Source organism: Vitis vinifera, chromosome 4 (assembly GCF_030704535.1).
Source record: "Vitis vinifera cultivar Pinot Noir 40024 chromosome 4, ASM3070453v1".
In the NCBI taxonomy this organism is placed as follows: Eukaryota; Viridiplantae; Streptophyta; class Magnoliopsida; order Vitales; family Vitaceae; genus Vitis; species Vitis vinifera.
Window position 1 is genome coordinate 8111467 of NC_081808.1, and position 25718 is coordinate 8137184.

The 25718-nt window shown below is 31.0% G+C and overlaps 1 pseudogene; it reads left to right on the forward strand.

The window, feature by feature from the left end:
* Positions 1-11934: 11934 nt before the first annotated feature.
* Positions 11935-16374, forward strand: LOC100257185 (glutamate receptor 2.8-like; annotated as a pseudogene).
* Positions 16375-25718: the final 9344 nt, after the last annotated feature.

The following is a 25718-nucleotide window of genomic DNA, read 5'->3' on the forward strand; positions in this document are numbered from 1 at the left end:
ATACTCTTGTTTTGCCTTGTTGATGATATTTTGTATGTTTTTTTATAATTCGATCTTCCTTGTGCTTGCTAATGAGCCCCTTGGATTGTTGATTCACATTGTAAATATATTATATACATTAGTTGAACCTTTATTTGGATTGAAATTCTTCATTTGGTATTTTATTTTGACTAATTTTTGTAAAGGGATACATGTTAGCTATTTTTGAATTTTTTATGTATGATTATTGTAACTTGTTTCCTTTTGTTCATATCATGTCAACTTTTTACTTCATGATTTGAGATATGCTATATATGTCATGGGGTTTAACCTTTGATTCTGTTTTCATTATTATTATTTATGAGTTAACCCAATTGTTTTATGGAAGCACTTTGCATGCTATCAAGGTGCGCTTCCTTTTATCCTCATCTACTTGTTTCTATTAATATGTGTGCTTTGTTCTCAAGATTGTTACATCTTGTTTTGTCTTGTTCATATATTATTATTTCTTTGTTTCTTGATTTAGATGAAATGCATGTTACATATGCTATGGGATTTTTGCTACATATTGCTTGTGAATTAACTTCATTGTTTTATGAAAGTGCTTAACATGCTATTAAGGTATGTTCCTTTCTCTCCTTGATTATTGATTATCTGGGTGTGCATGACTTGTTTGAGTGGTTTGAATTATGTTTCCATTATAGTCTTGATTGTATATCCCTTGATTCATGGTATCCATTGATTTGCAAATTAATTGCCATAGTCACCTCAATTTAATTAGTAGAGACCTGTTTTAAGGCTTAAAGGGGTGCTACCTTGTGGTACCTTCTTGATAGGTAGCCTAATTCTAGAACTTAGATTTGATTTTTAAAGACATGCTTTTTCAAATAATGAGTTGAAAAACCACTTCAAAAGTCTAATAAGAACACCTGGGTGGTGGTGATTGAGAGAGAGAGAGGGTGTTGAATCGATGATTTGAAAATTTAAATAAATATTTATATATTAAACCCATTTTTTCTTACCTAAAGAAATTTCAGGGAAGTCCTAAATATCCAAAAGAGTAAACCTCGAGTCTTTTTCTTATAAAAATAAGATTTTTATGTTTAATTGATACCCTATGATTGGTTAGGGATAAAGTAATATGAATATTAATATCCTAAAGATATCTTGAGAGAAGTTAAGGACAACAATTATTGGTTTGAGGTATAACTACCATAACTCTCAAGATAACCAACCCAACAACCTTAATAATGAACTAACAAATCAATCAAAAGGTTATCAATATCATCAAATAGAATATAAGCAATAATAAAAAAATATGCAATGAAACACAAGATTCTTACATGGAAAACCCCCACAAATTGTGGAGATAAAAAACCACGAGGTTTAAGTCCTTCTAATCTAAATCCACTATTCAAAATCAAGTTACACAAATTTACCTGGCCGCTTTATCCTAAAGACTTACTCTCCAAAACCTACAACTTGATTCACATTCAACAACTTTCGGTTGCTCCCTAGTAGATCCTTCAACCACTCCGAATTGATTAAGGTCTTCAACCTAAGATTCAAATATCAAATTCTTGAATGAAAGATTAGGAATGATGTGGCAATTTAGGTTTTTTCCCAAGGAGTCCTTCTCTTAAGAATGAGAGGTCTCTCAAACAATTTATTTTTCAATTCCCCAAAATCTCTAACCCTCAAGGGGTCATAATGAGGTACTTATAGGTAAAAACCACAAAGAGTTTCAGTATCTTAAGTTTTCAAAAAAAAAAAAAAACAAGTGCAAGTGAAATTCATCCAAAATCTGTTTCTAAACTCAGCAGGACTGTCATGACAGCTTGAGCAGACTTATGCTACTTGGGCGATTTGCTTGAGCGAGTTGACAACTTAAGCAGGATTAACCACTTGAATTACCCCTGCTTCTTTTGAAAAATTATTTTAAAACATTGTAAGTCTAAAAATGATACCAAACCTATTTAAACTCTCATTTATTGAAGGTTGATGCTAAGATTCAAGATTGAGGATAAAACTTGAAAGATTACTTGTACTGTCTATTGGAGCCAAGGAATCCAATTGTAAAGACTTGGGAGCTTGGTTGAAGCTTCAAATTAGGACTCCTCACTCGATAGGAGGTTGAGGATAGTGGACGTAGGTAGAATTGGTTGAATCACTATAAAATTAGTGTTTGCAATCTCTCTATCCCTTGTCATTTTATTTTTATTATTGTTTCATTGTTGCTTGAGAATAGTTTTGCAAAAAGGTTTTAAAACCCAATTCACCCCTCACCCCTCCCTCCTCTACCCACCCTCCCTACCCACCCCCCCCCCCCCCCCCCCCCCCACCCCCCTTTTGGTTGTTTTTATTAAATTAATTAGTCTTGTTTCATAAACACCATAATAGCAAGAAGAATATATATGTATATATATTACCAAAATTCTTTTAATGAATAGGATAGCCCCTTGAGATGAAGTGCACTTTTGTATTTTCACGTTTAGACCTGCATTTTTAGATTAAAGTTGCACTTTCTAAGTAACCTTTCTTTTTCTTTTGTGTGTGTGTGTGTTTGAATGCTTAGGCCTACAAACTTTTGGATTGGACATGCACTTCTAGATAGTTCATTTTTGTGTTTGAATGCTTAGGCTTACACTTTTGGATTGGACTTGTGGTTCTAGGCAGTCCATTTTTGTATTTGCATGCTTAAGCCTATACTTTTAGATTGAACCTACACTTTCATACAATCTTTATTCTTATTATTATTATAAAAAAATTCAATTAATGGAAACAAATATTTATTTATTTATTTCAAATAATAAGTATAAATAGAGACAAAAACAAGCATGATATAACTATGATACCAATGTAAGATAAAAATTAAAACTAGAATCCAAATAAATACATGTGAAAGATCTTTGTAACTTGAATTATAGTCTCTAGTATTGATAATTCTTTCTTCAAAGAAACTACTAGAGTTTCTTATTACCCCACCCTCTGGATTCTAGGTGTGGATGGACACTAGGAAGAACTTGATCGAGAAAAAATATAAGAGCTATGGAGAAACACAAATCTTCTGAAAAAAAGATTGTTGGGCTTAGAGCCTACTATTTATAGACAACCTTAGTAGTAAAAGATAAGGATTTCAAATTGAATGAATAATTATCTTCATTTTGGTTTTAACCCATTTAATTCAAAAACAAATTTTGAATTTCATGTATCTACTTATTCATCCTCTTTTTATTTAACCCACATGTGGATGGTGAATTTAAAAAAAATAAATTAAATTCTAACAATGTAATTATTGGTTTCTAATTATGTGTATTTGTTAAGAAAAATGATAATAATTTTCTAGGTTAAGTTTCATTTATTACTTATTACGTGTTATGTGATTCATTTTCTGGATTTGTGGAATTGTGATTGAATTATGTGAGTAATTATTCAGATTAATTAATTATTTTTTAGAATTTCAATTTGGGAAAAAAAAATATATAAATTTTAACTTTTATTTTTTAAAATTATTTGAAATAATGGGTTTTATTGGATATTTAGATGACTATGAATTATGTTTTAAAATCGTAATTTGAGAAATTTCATTGGAATTTATCAAAGCTAATTTATTTTCGTTTTATTAGTTGAATTTAAAAAATTATGATAAATTTATTTCTAATTCAAATTTTATTATCTTAGTATTTATTTTTTTCATTCTGAATCAAAGATGTGTAAAAATATATAAAGTTTAATTATATTGAGAATTAGATGAGTCATAAGGAAAAAATATTTGAAATAAATCAAATTTTATTATCTTAGTATTTATTTTTTTCATTCTGAATCAAAGATGTATAAAAATATATAAAGTTTAATTATATTGAGAATTAGATGAGTAATAAGAAAAAATATTGATAGTTATCCCTCCTTTAAGAGGGTTTTTCATGGTATATACAGTGTCACCTTATTGATATATCGTTTGTTTATAATTGCTTTAGTGAGGTTGTTGTGATTTTGATGGAGAAGATTAGATCGGTCCAACGAAAAACTAGCTATTCTGCCTAAGCAGTTAACTATGCTTCACATCTTTTCTCTATCCTCTACTAACGTTAGTTATGCCGCACTTATTCGATCCCCGGCTCAGTTTGTATCCCTTACTACTATTATTGTATGCCCAGTCCAAACAGCTCTTTTATAGGAGTCCAGGCTGGGAAATGGTATATATATATACTTCCGGTCAGTCTCCTTGAATTAACAAATTAACAAAGAAAAAGAAAAAAAAGGAAAAAAGAAAATACCCATATTCCTTTTCTCATACTCTCTCTCTCTCTCTCTTAAGTATAATTAATTAATCTAACATACCATATACGATCAATGCCCTACCAAGACCAAGCCAAGTGAATATTATTTCCAGTTTCTTTTCTCTGAATGGAACTCAAGTTCAACACTTGGATCTCAGACCCTGATATTTTATCTAAAGTTCATGAGTTTCATAGACCGTATGCTTCATCATCTGGACTATCCAATACAATATTACATGAATTCAAAGATAATGAACCCTCAATTCCATGCTTATATATAGAGGTCAACTTGTGTTATGTAGAAAAATTAATATTCCAAGTTGATATGTTTAAACTAGGCTTTTGAGTTTTGACTGGCTCTGCCTGAAATGCAGGAAATGCAGGGAAATATTTTCTTTCATGGTTGTACATTTGGTACAAAAATAACCTCGACCTCTGCCAAATGGTGCCATAAAGAGCTGGAAATGTTGAAATTTCCTACCAGCTAATACGTGGTTCTCATGCCAGAAGCAGGAGATAGAGATTCAACCCTATATTATACAACAGTTAAGCACCTCCACTAGTTATGAAGATTGAAGAAAAAGTCAATTTTTGACCCGACAAGGAAGCTATGACATGAGTTTGCCTTAGGGTTAAATAAGACAAGAAGACCAATTTGAGAAAGTTTTTGCCAGGTAATAATATCATAACTGATCCAACATAAGCTTGATTCTTATAAAACTAGGATATCTTACCAAAGACTTGTAGTCCTAAGAGTTCTACATTTTGCTAAATTCATATGGTTTACTTTATTGTGAATGCTCAATTATAAATACATATTTAACTTCTTTATAACAAACATGTCATATAATCCAATCACTCTCATGCTTACAAGTAATAAATTGGTTAAGCTTAACTACATGGATAGAAAAATAAATCTAGACATAGTTCTCACGTAAGAGGAGATAAAATGGGTAACTTAAGAATTTGCTCCAAATACCTCTAATGAACTATCCTCACTAGAAGAGAAAGATGCTTATCATAGATGACATAAGGTGGATCAAAAGGCTAAGTATATCATACTTGGATCTTTAGATAACATGTTGGAACAACAATATGCGTCTCATACCATGAATTATGACATTCTCTTCATTTTACAAGAGATCTTTGATGACAAGGGTAAGTCAACTAGAAAAGTTGCTTTAAAAACTATCATGAACATTAGGATGATAGAAGGAACTCTCATTAAAAATCATATCGTATATATGATTAGGCTCTTTAATGAGATAAAGATCCTTGTAGTTACAATTGATAGGAAAACCAAGGTTAATTTGATCTTAGAGTCCTTGTCAAATTCCTTTGCAAAATTCAAGTTCAACTATTCTATTTATGAGTGATTGTGTAACTTGTCAGAGCTTATGAGGGAGCTTAAGATGGATGGTTGAGAGGATTCTTAAAGATAAAAAGCAATTACTTTAAAAATTGTTCAAAATTTTGAGGTATAAAATATTTTACTATTTCAAATTTTAAAATTTATGAAAGTAAGTTTTAAAGACATAAATTAAATTTATATTTTTTTATATAAAATATTCTACTTTATATAAGAAGTTTTTGTTTGAAATAATTGGTTAAAAGAGATGAAATACTCCTTATATTTGTAAATTCATACATTATCATGTTTTTGTTTGAAAAGTAACTCATTTTTAACATAAATGTCATTTACTATTTCAAGTATTTATAATATATTTTAAAAGAAATTGTTACTTTTACAAGAAAACAATAAGAACATTTTTGTCAAAATGAGGTCAAAAAGGATATAGGGTTAAATTTTTAAAATTGAATTTTCAATACTCTTTTTAATCAAATAAAATTTTTAGTTTTAAAAAATAAAAATAGAAAATATATCCAAATAAACATTGAACTTTTTTTTATCTTTGCTCCACCAATTGAATTATGTTCTCGCCTTTGTTATATCATAACGTTGCCATTTGACCTACACTCAAAATTGGTTCTCGCATGTACTTATTTTTAAGAGCATCCTCACTCTTGTTTGTTATTTTTTATTTAATTCAAAATTTTATTCTTGGTCCACTAAGTAAAAATATTGAAAGATTCATTAAAAATGTGACTTACTCTATACTTATTGTAGCATTATTATTTTGATTTAGATGCTCTATATGTATAATTATTTTATTATGATTCCATTTATTTAAAAAAAAATATAAATGATAAAAACAAATTGTAGTCAGAAAATAGGAGTGACTTTCTTCCATCCCAAGGAGTATAAAAGTTCCAAGCATTCACGGTGTACTCAAGAAGTATTCCTTTGTATTCACCAGTTAGTTGGGTACTTTTTGCTTACGTTGTGGTGTGGTCTTTCTTGGATGCTGCCGATTTCCACTTTTCAAGTTCTAAATACTATAAATAATATGGTTTGTAGCATATTATTTATAGAAATTTGTTGTGAAAGGAGCATCTTCTATATGGTTTGTAGCATGACGTGAGTCCCACAAAACATACTTTGATTTGGTCAAGGTAACTAAATTCAACATGAGAAATCATGACTAGTTATACACTTCCCACTCCTACGGACCACGCTAAATATGATATTATATGGCTGCTTTTGCTTCTAGGACATGCAAGTTATATGGATATTTGGTGCAATCGTTATAGACTCATAACATCCCCAATAAGAACTTGTCAAAGTTACAACTTTACATGGTTAATCTAAATTTATAAATGATGAAGTAGTTGAAATATTTAGAGTTTTAGAATAGTTTTGGGGAAAGAAAAGGGAAAAAAAATGATTACCCTTTAATCTTCGATAATAATTAGAGTTTCTTTTTTTTTATGTAAAATATATTGGAATAAATATGAATTCGGATTAAATTTGAATGAAGATGGATGTTATTAAATATTTAATATATTTGTTTTTGGTTTGAATTCGATTTATATCAAAATAAAGCTTAACATTATTGGGTGTTTAGACAATTTATTTTTTGTTAATGTCTAAATACTAGTAAATGTTGAGTTGTATATTTTTATCATTGTTTGCATACTATTGAGTGTTAATTAATTCTATTTATTTTTATATGTTAAAAATATTTATAAAAATAATTATTATGTTTCATTTTATTTTACTTAATTAAGATAAAATATTTTAAAATTAACTAAGAAATTGGTCATTGAATAATAATTAAGATTTTGAATATTTTAAAATAAAATAAAAGTTGGTAATTGGTGAGAGAGATGTAGTACCGATGAGAGAAGTAAAACTAAAGTTTTATGCTTTTTGAGGGATATCATGTCTTTGGTGGGGGATCTTATGTGTTTTTGGAAGAAACAAATAAGGGTAAAAATGTCTAAATTAGGTCATCTCTCAAAATAATTAATGGTGAGGTTATTTTTACAATTTTACCTTTATTTTGAGCCACCTATCCAAATAGCCCTAAAAAAAATGAGAGGAAGAAAATGGGAGAAAAAAGGGATGGAGGGATGATGAAAATGTCATCAGCATCACACCATCGACAGTGTGTGGAGAAAGAAAAGGAAATGGTGAAAAAGGTAAAAAAAAAAAAAAAAGTGGGTCGACTGGTGTGTGGGTGTTGGGTTGCAGGGAAAAGAAAAAAAAATAAAAAAAGAGAGGAGATGGGGAGATGGGGAGTCGGTGGGTGTGCTGTTGGGAGAGAGAAGAAAAAAAAAAGGAATAGAAGGAGGGCCGGCCACGCCCAAAAAAAAATGGGAGAGCCAAATGAGGAAGAAGAGGTGGGTAGCTTAAAGAAGAAGAAATCAAATAAAAAAAGAAAAAAAGAAAAAAAGAAAAAAAAAGTGGAGGGAAAATGAAATGGGGGATGGTGGTCTTGGGAATGGGGAGGTATGGGAGGAGAGAGAGAATGGGTGGGGTAGTTGGGGAAGGTAGGAAGAGAGAGGATAAAGGAGAAAGGAGGGAAAAAAAAATAAATAAATAAAATAAATATATAATAATATAATAATAATAAAATAATATAAAAAATAATAAAAACCAATAATTAAATGATAAGTTGATATAAAATATCATATGTAATTAGGATTTAAAATTTAAGGACAAAATTAAGCTCAAAATAAATGTAAAAAAAATTAGGACAAATTTTGGAATCTACACATATGCGATCAATGCCCCACCAAGACCAAGCCAAGTGAATATTATTTCCAGTTTCTTTTCTCTGAATGAAAACTCAAGTTCAACACTTGGATCTCAGACCATGATATTTTATCTAAAGTTCATGAGTTTCATTGACCCAGTGCTTCATCATCTGGACTATCTAATACAATATTACATGAATTCAAAGATTTTGAACCCTCAATTCCATGCTTATCACATGGAGGTCATCTTGTGTTCCGTAGAAAAATTAATATTCCAAGTTGATGTGTCTAGGATTTACACTAGGCTTTTGACTCTTTCAGTTTTGACTGTCTGCCTGAAATGTAAACCCTCAATTCCATGCTTATCACATGGAGGTCATCTTGTGTTATGTAGAAAAATTAATATTCCGAGTTGATGCGTCTACGGTTTACACTAGTCTTTCGAGTCTTTTGAGTTTTGACTGTCTCTGCCTGAAATGCACTAATGCAGGGAAATATTTGCTCTCATGGTTGTGCATTTGGGACAAAAATAACCTCAAACTCTGCCAAATGCTGCCATCAAGAGCCGGAAATGTTGAAATTTCCTACCAGCTAATACGCGGTTCTGATGCCAGGAGCTGGAGATGGAGATTCATAGAGATTCAACCCTATATCATACTAGAGCTAAGCACCTCCACTAGTTATGAAGATTGAAGAAATAGCCAATTTTTGACGCGACAAGGAAGTTATGATACGAGTTTCCATGAAGGACACCTACGATTTTTTGTTATAAGCTACCTTTTGTTTCTTAATTGTCAAAGAAACAATGGCTAATACTCTATTATATCACACTGTATTTTTTGAAGTCTTGATTAAAATGACAAGATTATTGTTTAATCGCCTGTTGGTTTGATAGGATTGACTGCGACTTTCTTTAGAAATTTGTTGTGAAAGGAGCATCATCTTCTATATGGTTCGTAGCATGATGTGAGTCCCACAAAACATACTTTGATTTGGTCAAGGTAACTAAATTCAACATGAGAAATCATGACTAGTTATACACTTCCCACTCCTACGGACCACGCTAAATATGATATTATATGGCTGCTTTTGCTTCTAGGACATGCAAGTTATATGGATATTTGGTGCAATCGTTATGGACTCATAACATCCCCAATAAGAACTTGTCAAAGTTACAACTTTACATGGTTAATCTAAATTTATAAATGATGAAGTAGTTGAAATATTTAGAGTTTTAGAATAGTTTTGGGGAAAGAAAAGGGAAAAAAAAATGATTACCCTTTAATCTTCGATAATAATTAGAGTTTCTTTTTTTATGTAAAATATATTGGAATAAATATGAATTCAGATTAAATTTGAATGAAGATGGATGTTATTAAATATTTAATATATTTGTTTTTGGTTTGAATTTGATTTATATCAAAATAAAGCTTAACAATATTAGGTGTTTAGACAATTTATTTTTTGTTAATGTCTAAATACTATTAAATGTTGAGTTGTATATTTTTATCATTGTTTGCATACTATTAAGTGCTAATTAATTCTATTTATTTTTATATGTTAAAAATATTTATAACAATAATTATTATGTTTCATTTTATTTTACTTAATTAAGAAAATATTTTAAAATTAACTAAGAAATTGGGCATTGAATAATAATTAAGATTTTGAATATTTTAAAATAAAATAAAAGTTGGTAATTGAATAATAATTAGGATTTTTAATTGTGTTTGATTGCTAAGAAAGTATTAGAATGTTTTTAGGTTAAGTTTAATTAATTACTCATTAATTTATATGTGGTATTCCTCGAATTAATGATTTTATGATTAAAAGATGAGGTTCTTCACTTGGTAATGTTGATATTAAGAATAACAATTATACACTTAACTTGGATATGAAGTGGTTGAATCAACTACCATGGTCCTACTTGCATAGTCTAAAGGCTAAATATAAGAGGTATGTTGACCTTGCTTTGGGGTTAAATAAGACAAGAAAATCAATCTAAGAAGGTCTTTACCCAATAATAAGATCATAACCTATCCAATATAGGTTTGATTCTTATGATACTAATATACCTTACAAAAGACATGTAGTCCTAAGAGTTCTACATTTTGCTAAATTCATATGGTTTACTTTATGTTGAATGCTCAATTGTTAATGCATGTTTAACTTCTGTGTAACAATCATGCTGTATAATCTAATCACTCTCATTCTTACAAGTAATAAATTGATTAAGCCTAACTACGTGGATTGGAAAAGAAATCTATATATAGTTCTCACATAAGAGGAGTTGAAATGGGTAACTTAGGAATTTGCTCCAAATACCCCTAATGAACAATCCTCACTAGAAGAGAGCAATGCTTATAATAGATGATATAAGGCGGATCAAAAGACTAAGTGTTTCATACTTGGGGCTTTGGATAACATTGTTCAACAACAATATGTGTCTCATGTCATGACTTATGATATTCTCTTCTTTCTACAAGAGATCTTTGATGACAAGGGTAAGTCAACTAGACAAGTTGCTTTAAGGACTATCATGAATATTAGGATGATAGAAGGAACTCTTATTAGAAATCATATGATATATATAATCAAACTTTTTAATGAGATAAAAATCTTTGGAGCTTAGATTGATAGGAAAAATAAGGTTGATTTGATCTTAGAGACCTTGTTGGATTCATTCAAAAAATTTGAGCTCAACTATTCTATTTATGAGTGGTTGTGAAACTTGCGAGAGCTTATGAGGGAACTTAAGATGCATGGCTGAGGGGATTCTAAAAGATAAAAAGCAATGATTTGAAAATTTGTTTAAAAATTTGAGGTAAAAAAAATTTTACTATCTCAAATTTTAAAATTTATGAAAGTAACTTTTAAAGATATAAATTAAATTTATATTTTTTTTATATAAAATATTATACTTTTATATAAAAAGTTTTTGTTTTTTTTTTTTTAAAAAAAATAGAAAATATATCCAAATAAACAATAACTTTTTACATCTTTGTTCTGCCAAGTGAATTTGTTATCTTGCCTTCGTTATATCATAATGCTGCCATTTGACCTACACTCAAAATTGCCAAGTGAATTTGTTATCTTGCCTTTGTTATATCATAATGCTGCCATTTGACCTACACTCAAAATTCCCGCATGAGCATCCTCACTCTTGTTTTTTATTAATGATTTAATTCAAATTTTATACATGGTCGAATAAGTTTGGTCCACTAAGTGGAGCATATTGAGAGATTCATTAAAAATGCTACTTACTCTATACTTATTTGATTTAGATGCCATATATTTATAATTATTTTATTATGACTCTATTTATTTTTTAAAAAAATATAAATGATAAAAACAAATTGGAGTCGGCAAATACGAGTGACTTTCTTCCATCTCAAGGAGCATAGAAGTTCCACGCATCCACGGTGTACTCAAGAAGTATTCCTTTCTATTCACCAGTCTCGGTGGGTCCTTTTTGCTCACGCGGTAGAGTGGTCTTTCTTGGATGCTGCTGACTCCTACTTTTCAAATTCTAAATACTATAAATAATATCTTTATCCTCCCAAACATTATGAATCCCAAAGCCTCCCATAAAACTTCAGAATGAGAAACAACCTTACCCAACTCCCTTTATATCTCTTCTGCTGTCTGTCTTTATGGATTTTCTTCATAGAGATGGCCATGTCACAGAACACAACAATACCAGTTAAAGTGGGAGTGGTTCTTGACATGGATACATGGCTGGGGAAGATGGGCTTGAGCTGCATCTCCATGGCCCTCTCAGACTTCTATGCCTCTCATGGGCACTACAAGACTAGGCTGGTTCTGGAAATCAGAGATTCCAATAGAGATGTTGTGGGTGCAGCTGCAGCAGGTACTCTCGTTTCATAAAACTTAGAATACATTTAGAAAACAAATGTAGAGACATATATGGAAGTAAAAATTACATTATCTTGAAATATGACTTGAAAATACATAGAGAATCCATTATCCATGAAGTTATTTTAAGCATCCTACATCACTATATTGAACTTGATTGCTTAGTGTATTTATATTCAATTTTTTTTTTTAAAAAAAATAATAACCGGAGATCTTATAATTTCTTACCACTTTATGACTAGTAATTACTAAACATGTCCATAAAAATTTTGCTATTTAATTATAATGTTATTATGGAATTATTGTAAATAGTGTTGTTTTTGATATATTTTGATTTGTTTTTTCTCTTTAACTTTAGCTGATGGGAGTTATTGTTTGATAAATATAATTGTGAAGACATCATTAACCACGCGTTTTCAACTAAGCAACATTTCTTTTCATGACTAGGAAGATATTCCTTTGTTAACCACACAATGGTTCAAATACGCAAAATGTCTCCATAAATTTAATTTCCTCCTTGGTTTAAAAGTCAACTGTAATTTTGTGGCCATTTTAGAGAAGCATGGGAAGTTACCAAATGTGACGCGTATATAAAAAAATTAAGGTTATCTCCAACAAAATCTCTAACATTGATAATTTTTTCACCAATTCTAGAATTCATGGGACCAAGGCGATGTATTTTCCTTTTTTGTACGTACCTTGTTTGATTGCTGATAATATAGTAGAAATTGAATGATACTTTAGAATCATTAAATTTTAATTATTGTGAAATTCAGCTCTAGATTTATTACAAAATGAGGAAGTTCAAGCCATCATAGGACCAGCATCCTCCATGCAGGCCGACTTTGTGATTGGTCTCGGAGACAAGGCTCATGTGCCCATCATGTCATTTTCTGCAACTAGTCCTTCTCTTTCTTCGCTCCGGAGTCGATATTTTGTCCGAGCCACACTGAATGACTCAGCTCAAGTACCAGCTATAAGGGCAATTGTCCAAGCCTTTGGGTGGAGAGAAGTGGTGCTCATTTACTTGGACAACGAGTACGGAAATGGAGTTATACCATATCTTACTGATGCCTTGCAAGAGATTGACACCCGTATCGCCTACAGGAGCGTCATTCATCCATTAGCCACTGATGATCAAATCCTCGAAGAGCTTTACAAGTTGATGACAATGCCAACCAGAGTTTTCATTGTACACATGCTTACACCTCTAGGCCCTCGGCTTTTCACCAGAGCGAATGAGATTGGAATGATGGAAGAAGGTTATGTTTGGATTCTAACTGATGGGTTAACTAATATTTTGAGTACTTTGGATCCATCTGTCATTGATTCAATGCAAGGAGTGTTGGGGGTGAAGCCTCATGTTCCAAGATCGAAAGAGCTTGAAAGTTTTAAAATCAGATGGAAAAGGAAAATCCAACAAGAATATCCAACCAATGAAAGCTTTGAGCTGAACATTTTTGGACTCTGGGCTTATGATGCTGCTTCTGGGCTAGCCATGGCAGTTGAAAAACTTGGGCCAACAAACTTCAGCTTCCAAAAGTCTAATACTTCCAGAACTTCAACCGATCCTGATACTGTAGGAGTCTCCCAAATTGGTCCAAATCTTCTCCAATCACTATTAAGTACTAGATTTAAGGGCCTCAGTGGACACTTTCAAATTTTTAACAGGCAACTATGCTCATCAGCTTTTCAGGTAGTCAATGTGATCGGCAAAGGGGAAAGAGGGGTTGGATTTTGGACACCAGAGAATGGAACTGTAAGAAAGTTGGATTCTACTTCCAAGCCTAATCTAGGAACAATCGTATGGCCAGGAGAATCCCCCTCCGTCCCTAAAGGTTGGGTCCTTCCAACCAATGGGAAGAAGTTGAGAATAGGAGTACCAGTCGGAAAAAGGTTATAGTGAATTTGTAAAGGTGATGCTAGATCCTAGTAGTAACGCAACAGAGGTCACTGGATTTTCCATAGGAGTCTTCGATGCAGTGATGGCAGCATTACCATATGCTGTTCCGTATGAGTACATTCCCTTCAAGGCCCCTGATAGCAATGCAGCCTGTGATTACAACGATTTGATATATCAAGTATATCTCCAGGTCAGTTGAACTCTTTACCTTTCCTAGCACATAGAAGCAATTCTTGGTTGGCTTCAATTATGATGAATTTTGTCAAACTAAAAAGCTATTATGTACATAGGAAAAAACCAATCCTGCAGCAAATTTTCCTGTAATGCATAACAGAATGGCTCCATTGTTTATTGTGAACAGAAGTATGATGCTGTGGTGGGAGATACTACTATTCTAGCGAACAGGTCCTTGTATGTAGACTTTACACTACCTTACACAGAATCTGGGGTGTCAATGGTTGTGCCCACTATAGATAAAAGAAAAAAAAATGCATGGGTTTTCTTGAAGCCACTTACTTGGGACCTTTGGGTGACAAGCTCTTGTTTCTTCGTATTCATTGGCTTTGTCATTTGGGTTCTTGAACATCGAGTAAATAAAGATTTCAGAGGGCCCTGTTCACATCAAGTTGGCACTATCTTCTGGTTTTCATTCTCAACATTGGTGTTTGCTCAGAGTAATTTCTCTTCCACCTCCTTGAATTTTATCTAGCAATTTATCTACTTATGTAATATTCAAATACAAAGCATAGTGAGCACATCTCAAACACAATCGAAACTAACTTCTAGTATGGCCTGCTTGCTTGTTTCCCATGATTACGACTTCTATTGGGCATTACATACAATATGCAAGTAAATTTCAAGATAATTTTTTTGTTTCAGAAATTATATATATTTGACTTTATATTGATTTTCTAGATTGGATTTTCTTTTTCATTCTTAAATTATGCTAACAGAGGAGAGAATTGTCAGCAACTTGGCTCGGATTGTGATGATCATGTGGTTTTTTGTGGTGCTGATTCTCACTCAAAGTTACACAGCCAGCTTGACTTCAATGTTAACAGTTCAACAACTCAACCCAACTATTACCGATATAAATGAGCTCATAAAGAAGGGGGAGCGTGTAGGTTGCCAATATGGCTCTTTCATTTATGAATTCTTGATCACGTCGATGAAATTTGATGAGTCCAAGCTTGTAAACTATGAGTCACCAGAAGGACTGGATGAATTATTTTCAAAAGGTGGAATTGCTGCTGCATTTGATGAAATCCCTTACATGAAGATTTTCCTTGCAAAATATTGCTCCAAATACACTGCAGTCGGACCAATATACAAGTTTGATGGGTTTGGATTTGTAAGAACTCTCTCTTAACAAGTGTACAGATTTTCATGCAGTGGTTTCTGATTTTTGATAATTTCAGGTCTTTCCAAAGGGTTCACCCCTTGTAGCGGATGTTTCAAGGAAAGTTTTAAGCGTGACAGAGGGAGCTAAAATGTTACAATTTGAGAAGGCTTGGTTTGGGAAAAGACCCAATTGTACAGAGCTCACCAGCTCAGTTTCTTCAAACAGCATCGGCCTTAATAGCTTTTGGGGCCTATTCCTCATTGCTGGAGTCGCTTCTTCTGTAGCTCTCATCACATGCATCACCATATTCCTTTATCAAAATAGAGAAGCCTTAATAAACTTGAATCCCCCTTCTTCCATATGGAGAAAAATTAAAGCCATGGTGACACGCTTTGATGACAAAGATCTCATGTCCCATACCTTTAGAAAAAGTGATCAACTTCCAGACAAGCGGCATCAAGGCCATGGATGCAGTTACAGCCTCGCCAGCTACACCAACTGCCCACCAAGTCCATCAAGCCTTTTGATCCCAACACACAGCAATTTTGCTTTCTTCAGTGAACAAGGAATGCCTTCTTCTGGACATGGTGATCCAATCAGTCCAAATCGACTAATGTCTCCACATATATTATTTGAAGATGAACTTTCTAATATAAATCACGAGCAAATTAACAAGATGTCATGCCCCAAGACCCTCTCCAAGGACGTGATGGTCAATTCACACATCAAGCCCAAAAGCTCAAAGTGTAAATTGAATATTGTTGAGAATAATTCTAGAAGCTTATCTTAGCCTCATATGTAAAGCACTAGCTCCATGCCAAGTGCAGTTGCACAAAAAGAATTGGGTTGTGCGCTCTCATATATAAATATATGTAAAAGAAATAAGAGGTTTATTCTAGGCATTATTTTTTTGATGTTGTTCTTCTTTGCATACTACTCTTTGTTTTCTCTCTCAATAACTCCTCTGTTTTTATTTTTTATTTTTTATTAATTCAATCATGATATCAAAGCTATGCTATAGATTTGATAAGGCTTTTCAATCTCCATAAAGTAATTTCTTAGCTGCTATGGTTACCCTTCCTAATACAGTTGTAGATCCTTCTTGGTACTTTGACAATGGTGCATCAACCCATGTGACCAATAATCCAAACAACTTGAGCTTCAAATCTAATTATCATGGTCACGATAAGGTTATTGTGGGCAATGGACAAGCTTTATGCATTCAAAATGTTGGTTATTCTTCTTTACCTTCTTTTTTCAAAACTTTGCATCACATAAATATTTTTCATTGTCCAAAAATTACTAAAAATATCTTAAGCATTTCTATGTTCACTGTAGATAATAGTGTTTATGTTGAGTTTCACTAGAATTATTGCTTTGTGAAAGACAAGAGCTCAGGGAATGTTCTACTCCACGAATCAATTAAAGATGAACTTTATCATCTGATACCACCTTAGAATCCTCTAGTCCATTATGTTTCTAGTTCTTCCATAGTCACTCCAAGGGATACTTCATTTTCTGCCCATGTTTTCCTACTGATAGTCACACTTTAAGTCCAGTTCTAGTGTCTATTAAAAATAATAAATTTGATGTCTGGCACTAGAGGTTGGGTCACCCATCTCTCCATGTACTTGAGTCTGTTTTGAAGTCTTGTAATGTCTCTTCTTTGCATAATGAAAGCTTATCTCCAAGTTTTTGTAATTCTTGTTAGTTTGGCAAAAATCATGCTCTTCCTTTTTTCCCAGCTCCAACTACAACCACGATACCTCTATAATTGATTCACATTGATTTGTGGGGGCCTTCTCCTATCAAGTCTAGTGTTGGTTTTCTCTATTATATTCATTTTATTGATGGCTATACTCAACTTACCTGGATTTATCCATTGAAAGCTAAAACTGATGCTCTAAATGTCTTTCTTCTCTTCAAAGTGTGTTGAAAATCAATTCAGCTTATCTATTAAAGCCTTACAATTTGACTAGGGTGAAAGGTACTGACCTTTTCTTTCTATTTTTCTTAAACATGGAATTCATTTTTGTCATCCTTGCCCACATGTGCACTAACAACATGGTCGTGTTAAGCGTAAACATTGACATGTAGTTGAGTGTGGTCTCACTTTATTAGCACAGACACAGTTACTTCTCCATTTCTGGTGGGAAACTTTTCATACTGCCACCTTTCTCATCAACAGGCTACCCTACACTTGTCCTCCATATGTTTTCTCCATATAAAAAACTCTTTAGCACCTTCTTGATTATGCTTTCCTCGAAAATTTTGGTTGCACTTGTTTTCCCAACCTCTGTGCTTATAACACCCACAAGTTTGCTTTTCACACTAAGAAGTGTATATTTATTGGGTATAGTGATGTTTACAAGGGGTACAAATGCCTTAATTGATTCTTCTGGTCGTGTTTATATTACCCCCCATGTTGTTTTTAATGAAACCGAGTTCCCTTTTTCCTCTGATTCTCAGTTTTAGCATCGTCATTCGTCATATCAATGTGTCTACTGTTTTTCCCTTCTTCCCTTTACCTGTACTCTCTCCACCCACCTCCTGTACTGCTCTTGGGTCTCCTTATCCAAGCTTCTCCTTGATTAATCATGGTGTAGGTCAGGTTTCCCCAGTTTCCACTGCTTTTTCACCTTGTCTTCCTACTTCCCATGTATCTCTTAGCCTAGCTCTCCCCTTTCCCACCCTACCATCTTTTACAACTTCTCCCTCCCTTGTGTCTCCGTCTCTTTCATCTAATTCCCATCCTATACAAATTCATTCCATGTCAAGCATATTTAAACCCAAACTTTCCTACCTCACTACCTTTCTTGCTTCTTCCTTTTCACCTAAATGTTCTTTTGTTATCGAGGCCTTATCTCATTCTCTGGGGAAGCAAGCTATGCAGTCAGAATTTGATGCCTTAACTCGGAACCAAACTTGGTCTCTTCTTTCTTACTCTCCTTAGATGAAAGTCATTGGGTTTTTAAGTTGAAGCTTAATCCAAATGATTTTGTCCAACGTGACAAGGCAAGACTTGTGGCAATGGGGTTTCATGAAACACTTGGGGTTGACTTTTTTACCATATTCATCCCTATCATCAAGCATTCAACAAGGGGATGTCAACAATTCTTTCCTTCATGGGTGACTCCATGAATTAGTTTTTACACAGCAACCAAAAGGGTTTGTTGATGTCACTAAGCCCACCCATGTTTGTCAACTTCGAAAAGTCTTATATGGCCTTAAACAGCCCCCCTCATGCTTGGTATGAACAATTGCGAAATTGTCTTCTTCAATTTAGTTTTCGGAACTCTCAAGCTGACACATTCTTCACAAGGGCTCCTTATTGATTCTCCTTCTTGTTTATGTTAATGACATCCTTGTCACTAGCAATCATCCCTCTGTCATCAACACCCTCATTGATCATCTACATCAACAATTCTCTTTAAAATGACTTGGCTCCCTCCATTAATTTCTTAATATCCAAGCTCTTTAGACATCTTCTAGCCTTCACTTATGTCAGTCTCAATACATCCATGATTTATTGCAATGCACCAAAATGTTCGGTGCCAAGCTTGCTTCCACTCCAGCTGGCCCCAAACAAAAATTGAGTTGTACTAAATAGTACTTCTTTTGATAATCCTACTCTTTATCGTAGTACCATCAGTGCTTTCCAATATGTCACCATCACCAAGCTTGAACTTGCTTATATTGTCAATAAACTCAATCAATATCTCTAGCAACCTACTCTGTTTCACTAGCAAGCTTGCAAGCATGTATTGCATTATTTGAAAGGCATTTCCACTTTTGTTTTTTTTCTTTTGCCCAACTCCTTCTCTTGATCTCATTGCCTATTAGATGTTGATTGGGGGAGTGATGTTGATGATTGATGTTCCATTAGTGGCTACTTGATATTTTTTTTGTGCAAATTTGATTTCATGGACTTCCAAAAAACAAAGAGTTGTAGCTCATTCAAGTACTCATTCTGAATATAAAGCTTTAGCTCAAGTAACAGTAGAAGTCACTTGGTGGCAATCCTTATTACATGAGTTGGGAATATCACTACCACAAAGTGTAGTTGTCTGGTGCAACAATCTTGGAGCAACAACTTTGGTTGAGAATCTCATGTATCATTCTCAGACAAAACACATAGAGATTGATGTACACTTCATAGAGGAGAAGGTGGCTTGGAAAGAACTTGAAGTAAGATTGGTACCCACTGTTGATTAGATTGCTAATGTGCTCATAAAACCAGTTTCACAAACTCAATTTGAAATACTAAAGTCCAAGCTTATTGTGTGTGACCGATAGTTGCACTTGTGGGGGAGTGTTGAGAATAATTCTAGAAGTTTCTTTTAGCCTCACATGTAATGTACGTACCAGCTCACTAGCTCCAGCCTCCACACTAGATGTAGTTACAACAAAAAGAATTGGGTTTTACACTCTCATATATAAATATATGTAAAAGAAATAAGAGGTTTATTTTAGGCATTATTTTTTTTTCATTCTATTCTTCTTTGCACACTACTCTCTATTTTCTCTCTAAAAAATTCTTCTCTATTTCTATCTTTTTTGAATTCAATAAAACATTCAACTTGTAATTGGAAGTTACCTTTTACCAAATTCCTATTCAAAGTAATTGAACAAAATTCTATAATCTTCAAATCTCAACTTTAAAGCTAACACATCAACCAAAGTACTTTTATCTAATCAACTTCAAAATTAAACAATTCAAAAAGGCATTAAATTCTAACTTTAAAACAATGTTCAAAAAATAAGATTCAAACCAAAAGTCTTAATAATGTCAAAATCTCATCCTAACTATCACTCATCACCCAAACTGAGAGTGTTTGAAAAATTATCAGCGAAATGGAATGAGCACAAAACCCAATAAGGAATATTAATACAATTTCATGGATTAAATATTTTCAATTATGATTGCAAATAGGATATATAATATATAATCTTTTTCATAAAAACTTTTGAGTTTAAACATGCTAATACATTCAAAACTTCTCAACCAAACATTTTCGTATTTATGTCAAAACAATTTCATATCAAAACCAAATTAAATACATTCAAAATACTTGAGCTCAATAAGGAATATTAATACAATTTCATGGATCAAATATTTTCAATTACGATTGCAAATAGGATATATAATATATAATTTTTTTTTCATAAAAACTTTTGAGTTTAAACATGCTAATACATTCAAAACTTCTCAACCAAACATTTTCATATTTATGTTAAAACAATTTCATATCAAATCTAAATTAAATACATTCAAAATATTTGTACTCTAGTTATCATATATCAAATGGTATCTAGCTAGATTGGACTTTATAAATGGGTGGCTAACCTTAAATTTGTTCCTTCTAAGGTGGATGAAATTAAACACTCAAAAAACTAAAAGTCCAATAGAGAACACTCAAAAGGGTTGGGTGGGATGAATGAGTGATTTAAAATTTTTTTAAAAGATTTATAAGTTATGCCTAAATTTTCTTACCTTAAGAAATTTCAGGGATGTCATGGATATCCAAAAAGAGTTAATCCCAAGTCTTTACTTATAAAAAATTGATTTTTTTTATATATATTTAATTGATGCCTTGTGATTAGTTAAGGATAAAATAATATAATTTTTAATATCCAAAAGGTATCTTAACAGATGTTAAGGATAATAATACTTAGTTATAGGGATAACTACCATAACCACCAAGATAACCACCCTAACAACCTAAATAACAAACTAACCAATCAATCAACAGATTATCAATATCTCCAATCTAAATGTAAGCAAGAAGATAGAGATATGCAATGAAACATAAGATTTTTACTTGTAAAACCCCCACACTAACCGTGGAGATAAAAAAAAACCACGATGTCTAAGACCGCTAATCTAAATCCGCTATTTGAAATCAAATTATACATATTTACCTGGTTGTTTTTCCATAAAGACTTACTCTCCAATACCTACAACTTGATTCACGTCTGCAATGTAACAACCTGGTGTTGCTCCTTAGTATATCTTTCAACCACTTCGAAGGGATGATAGTCTTCAACTTAACAATCAAAGAATCAACATTTGAAATGAGAGAAGGGGAATGGTATGACACTTTAGGCTTTCTCTCAAACCCTCTTTAAAGAAAATAAGGTCTCTCAATAATTTATCTCCAATTTCTTTTCCAAATCCCTTAACCCTCAAGGGGTTAAAGAGAGGTATTTATAGGCAATTAAGCCTAAGAGATTTGTTTTTAGAAGAATTCTAAATTTGATTTGCATGAAAAATTCTTAGCAGAACATGTATGACCGCTTGAGTGGTCATTTTCTCTTTTAAAAATCAATAAACATTATTTTACTTTGGAAAAAAAGGTACCAAATCTCCTTATACCTTGTAGAAGCCTAATATGCCACAAGGTAAACCTTTTTAGACATACTTGTGATTTCCTTATTAGATGAATAACAACCCTTGATCTTCAATGAAGAACAAATCATTATCTAAAAGGACTTCTATGACCAAACATTAAAAATAACAAAAATGGCAACACAAAAAATGAGACTCAATGTCCTAACAAACACTACTAATACCAATAACCTCTAACCCGACCACTAGAGATTGGGATCCAAATAAATTATATTCCCCACCACAAAATGTAAAAGTTAATTATTATATCCCATTGATCAAGGTAAAAAAGTCAACTATTATATTCCCTTTGACCAAAGCCGAAAGGTCAACTATTACATCCATTTGACTAGGGCCAAACATATAAGAGTCAAATATTTTATTTTATTTATTCAAACTTACAAAAATATATCTCCATATTTTTCTATTATAAATAAAAGAAAAATATTCTTTTTTTTTTCATTCAAAATATATTTGATCCATGCATAAAAACAAAAATAATATTTTACACATTTCAAAATAACATATAAAGAGAAAATTATTTTCTTTTACAAAATCTACATTAATTTCCCATACTTCAAAGAAGCACTCAAAGACCTTAAAGAAATTAATATTAAAGAATTTCACCCCAAAGAACCTATTTCACACTTAACAAAAAAAAATGACTATTACTATTTATTATTTATCTAAATTTATAGGTTTGAAAACCCTAATAATTTCTTATGTTATATCACCTATATTATTTTAACTTCCTAATCAATAACAATTTAATAAGTGAGTTTCCTAATTTTTATAAAAGTTGTATTCTTTCCAAAATTTATTTCCAAAATTCTATTATATTATTATTACTATTATTATTATTATTATTATTATTATATACTTTCTCCACCCACAATATACAAAACATAGAATTTTTTTTTTATTATTATTATTAATTTTTTTCCTTTGTACACAATACCTTTCTAACTTACCCTTTCTAAGACCACAAGCAATGTCATTCTTTTTTTCCTCCACAAAGTTAACATTAAAAAAAAAATTCTTTTTTTTTTTTTTTTGTCAAATCTATGGCAAACAAACTTGTGATTTTTTTTCCCACTATGGAGGCACATACCACCACAAAACCTTTTTTTTTTCTCTCTTTATTTTCAACTCTCAAAGGTCTCAACCTCTAATACTCTTGAGTTTTATTTATTTATCTAGATCTATTCATTTAAATAATAAAAATTTTCAATCTCCATTAACAATCAAACTATTTTAATAAATTTTCAATCTTTTTTATCTAAAAATTAATTTAACAAACCCTAATTTAGATTAAGATCTTCTAAAGAATATCTAAAATATTCAAAACTAATTAAAAAAATATAAAATACTAATATAAGGGTTAGAATCTTACTTGGAAAATTGATCTCCAAATCCTAAACCCTCAAATCTTCAAGCCTACATTGCCCTACACTCTCTGATCTCCATGTAAAAGGGTTTTTTTTTTTTTTATAATAAAGAAAATAAGAAAAATCTAATTTATACCTAAGGCTTTTAAATATAGAATGACCTTTCTACCTTTATTAAATTAAATTAAATTAATTAATTTTTAAATTATGTTTTTACCCCTAAATTGGGTTTGATATCACACAAGACCGCCTATAATTGAATAGTTGATTGATCAATTCATTTTCTTGTGTACTTTATGTTGGTGGCATCATTACCCACAACCAGAAATCTTGAAAAAAAGATAATGGAGTTGTATTATAGCCATAGGCATTTCAATTAACACATTGATGTACATTCAATTTATGGTAGGATAAATAGGAAGAATTGTGCTTTTAGATGAGATGGGTCCGAAAATTGCCCCAACATCCTCATATCACCCATAATTGATGGCAAGGATATGAAATAATGATGAACAAAAATACTCATTTGACCTACCATATGCTCATGTCGGTGTTTGTGGGACCCATCATTTATGAAACTCTTATATCTTTATTGCACCACTCTTCACGTGCCTAGCACAATTCTTCCTTATTTTAACTATTGTTTGGATTTTTCATTGTTTTTTCAAACTCTTTTATTAATAATTAAAAATCAACATTTTTTTTCCATCTTTAAATTATATATATATATAATTTACATTAATGATTGAAAAACTATTTTGAAAAATACTTTCTAAAAAAATATGTTAATTTAAATGAATAAAACTATGGTTTACATTTTAGAAGTAAATAATTTAATAATTAAAATACTATTTAAAATAATCATATTCATTGTTTTCTTTTCTTTTATGCTAAAAAGCATTTTAAGGTTTATTTTTATTTTTTTACTATTTCTAAAATAAAATTTTTAAATTTTCTTTTAATCTTCTTCCTTTCTTGTTTTAATAACCTTTTTAACAAGACTTCTGGAGATAAATTATATGAAATGTTGCAAATTTGTCTACTAAGAAATTTTTTTTAATGATTTGAATTATTTGAAAATTTATCAAAATAAGAAAAAGAAAAAGAGAGAAAAATAATGGATGAAGAGTTTTTACTTTAAATATCGAATTAAATTTTTTTTCGGATGACCTAATTTTAGGAATGGATTCTGGCAGTATATAATATAGTAGAGATTGAATTTTTCTTATATAAAAGGGTTGAATGATATAATTGCTCATTTTAGACTATGTTTGAGTTTGGGTTGAAAACATTTTTCTGGTTTTTATTTATTTATTTTTTTTTAAAAATAATTTTATTTTCTATATTTTCTCTTTTTGAAAATACATCTAATTAAAAAATGAAAACTAATTTAAAAATAAAAATTTAATACCTTGTTTAGTACTATTTTTTTTATATGGAAAAAAAAAATTCCAGGTATTGATTATCCTTTTTCATTTTTTCCATTAGTTATTTTAATAATATATATATATATATAGTATGTTTACAATTAAACAAAGGAATTGGCTAATTGTGTGTCTTTTTTGTGTTACTATCTTTTACATGAAAAATAATTGAATAACTAAATTATATATATTTATTACTCTTTTTAATTTTATTTTCTCCATTATTTCTTTTTTTGTGTAACAAGAAATTTTAATATATCCATAATTAATAAAGCAATAGATTAATAGTGCACATTTTGATCTATTAAAATAAATTACTTTCTAATTTAAATAAATAAATTTGAGGTTATTTCTATTTTCTAATATATCTTATATTTATATTTTAAATGGTTAAATAAATTTTTATTAATAAAATGAAATAAATAAATAAATTTGGGGTTATTTATATTTTCTAACATATCTTATATTTATATTTTCTATGGTTAAACAAATATTTTTTCTTTTTTTCTTTTCTTTTTTCCAAAAATGAAATGAAATAAATAATTAAATATGGGTTAAATAATTTCTTTGTCCTTTTTTTAATTACATTTTGCATTGAAAATAAAATAAAATAACATTTTAATTTTTTTAATTATTTAAAATGTCAAACCATTGGAAACATGGTTTACACAGCCATATTGACATGATTTCTTCATATGTATGAAATTTATACCATTTTACAAGTGTGTTATACTAATTGTGCAAGACAAATATGTTAATTGTTCAAAAGGTGTACAAGGCTACCATTTGTGGAGAATTTCAATAGATTTTCAATAACTATTTTTTTTTTCTTATCATCTAGGGACTGCACACTCTCCTACCACATATTCCTTTCATCATGCACTCATCTCATGTACTTTATTTAACTCGCATATGACAATTCAAATACTTACCCCAATAATGATGTTTGGGATTTTTTTATTTTTTATTTTTTTTAACCTATTACAACCTTTTCTAAACCAAACCATTGAAAACTTGGTTCACACATCATATGTGGG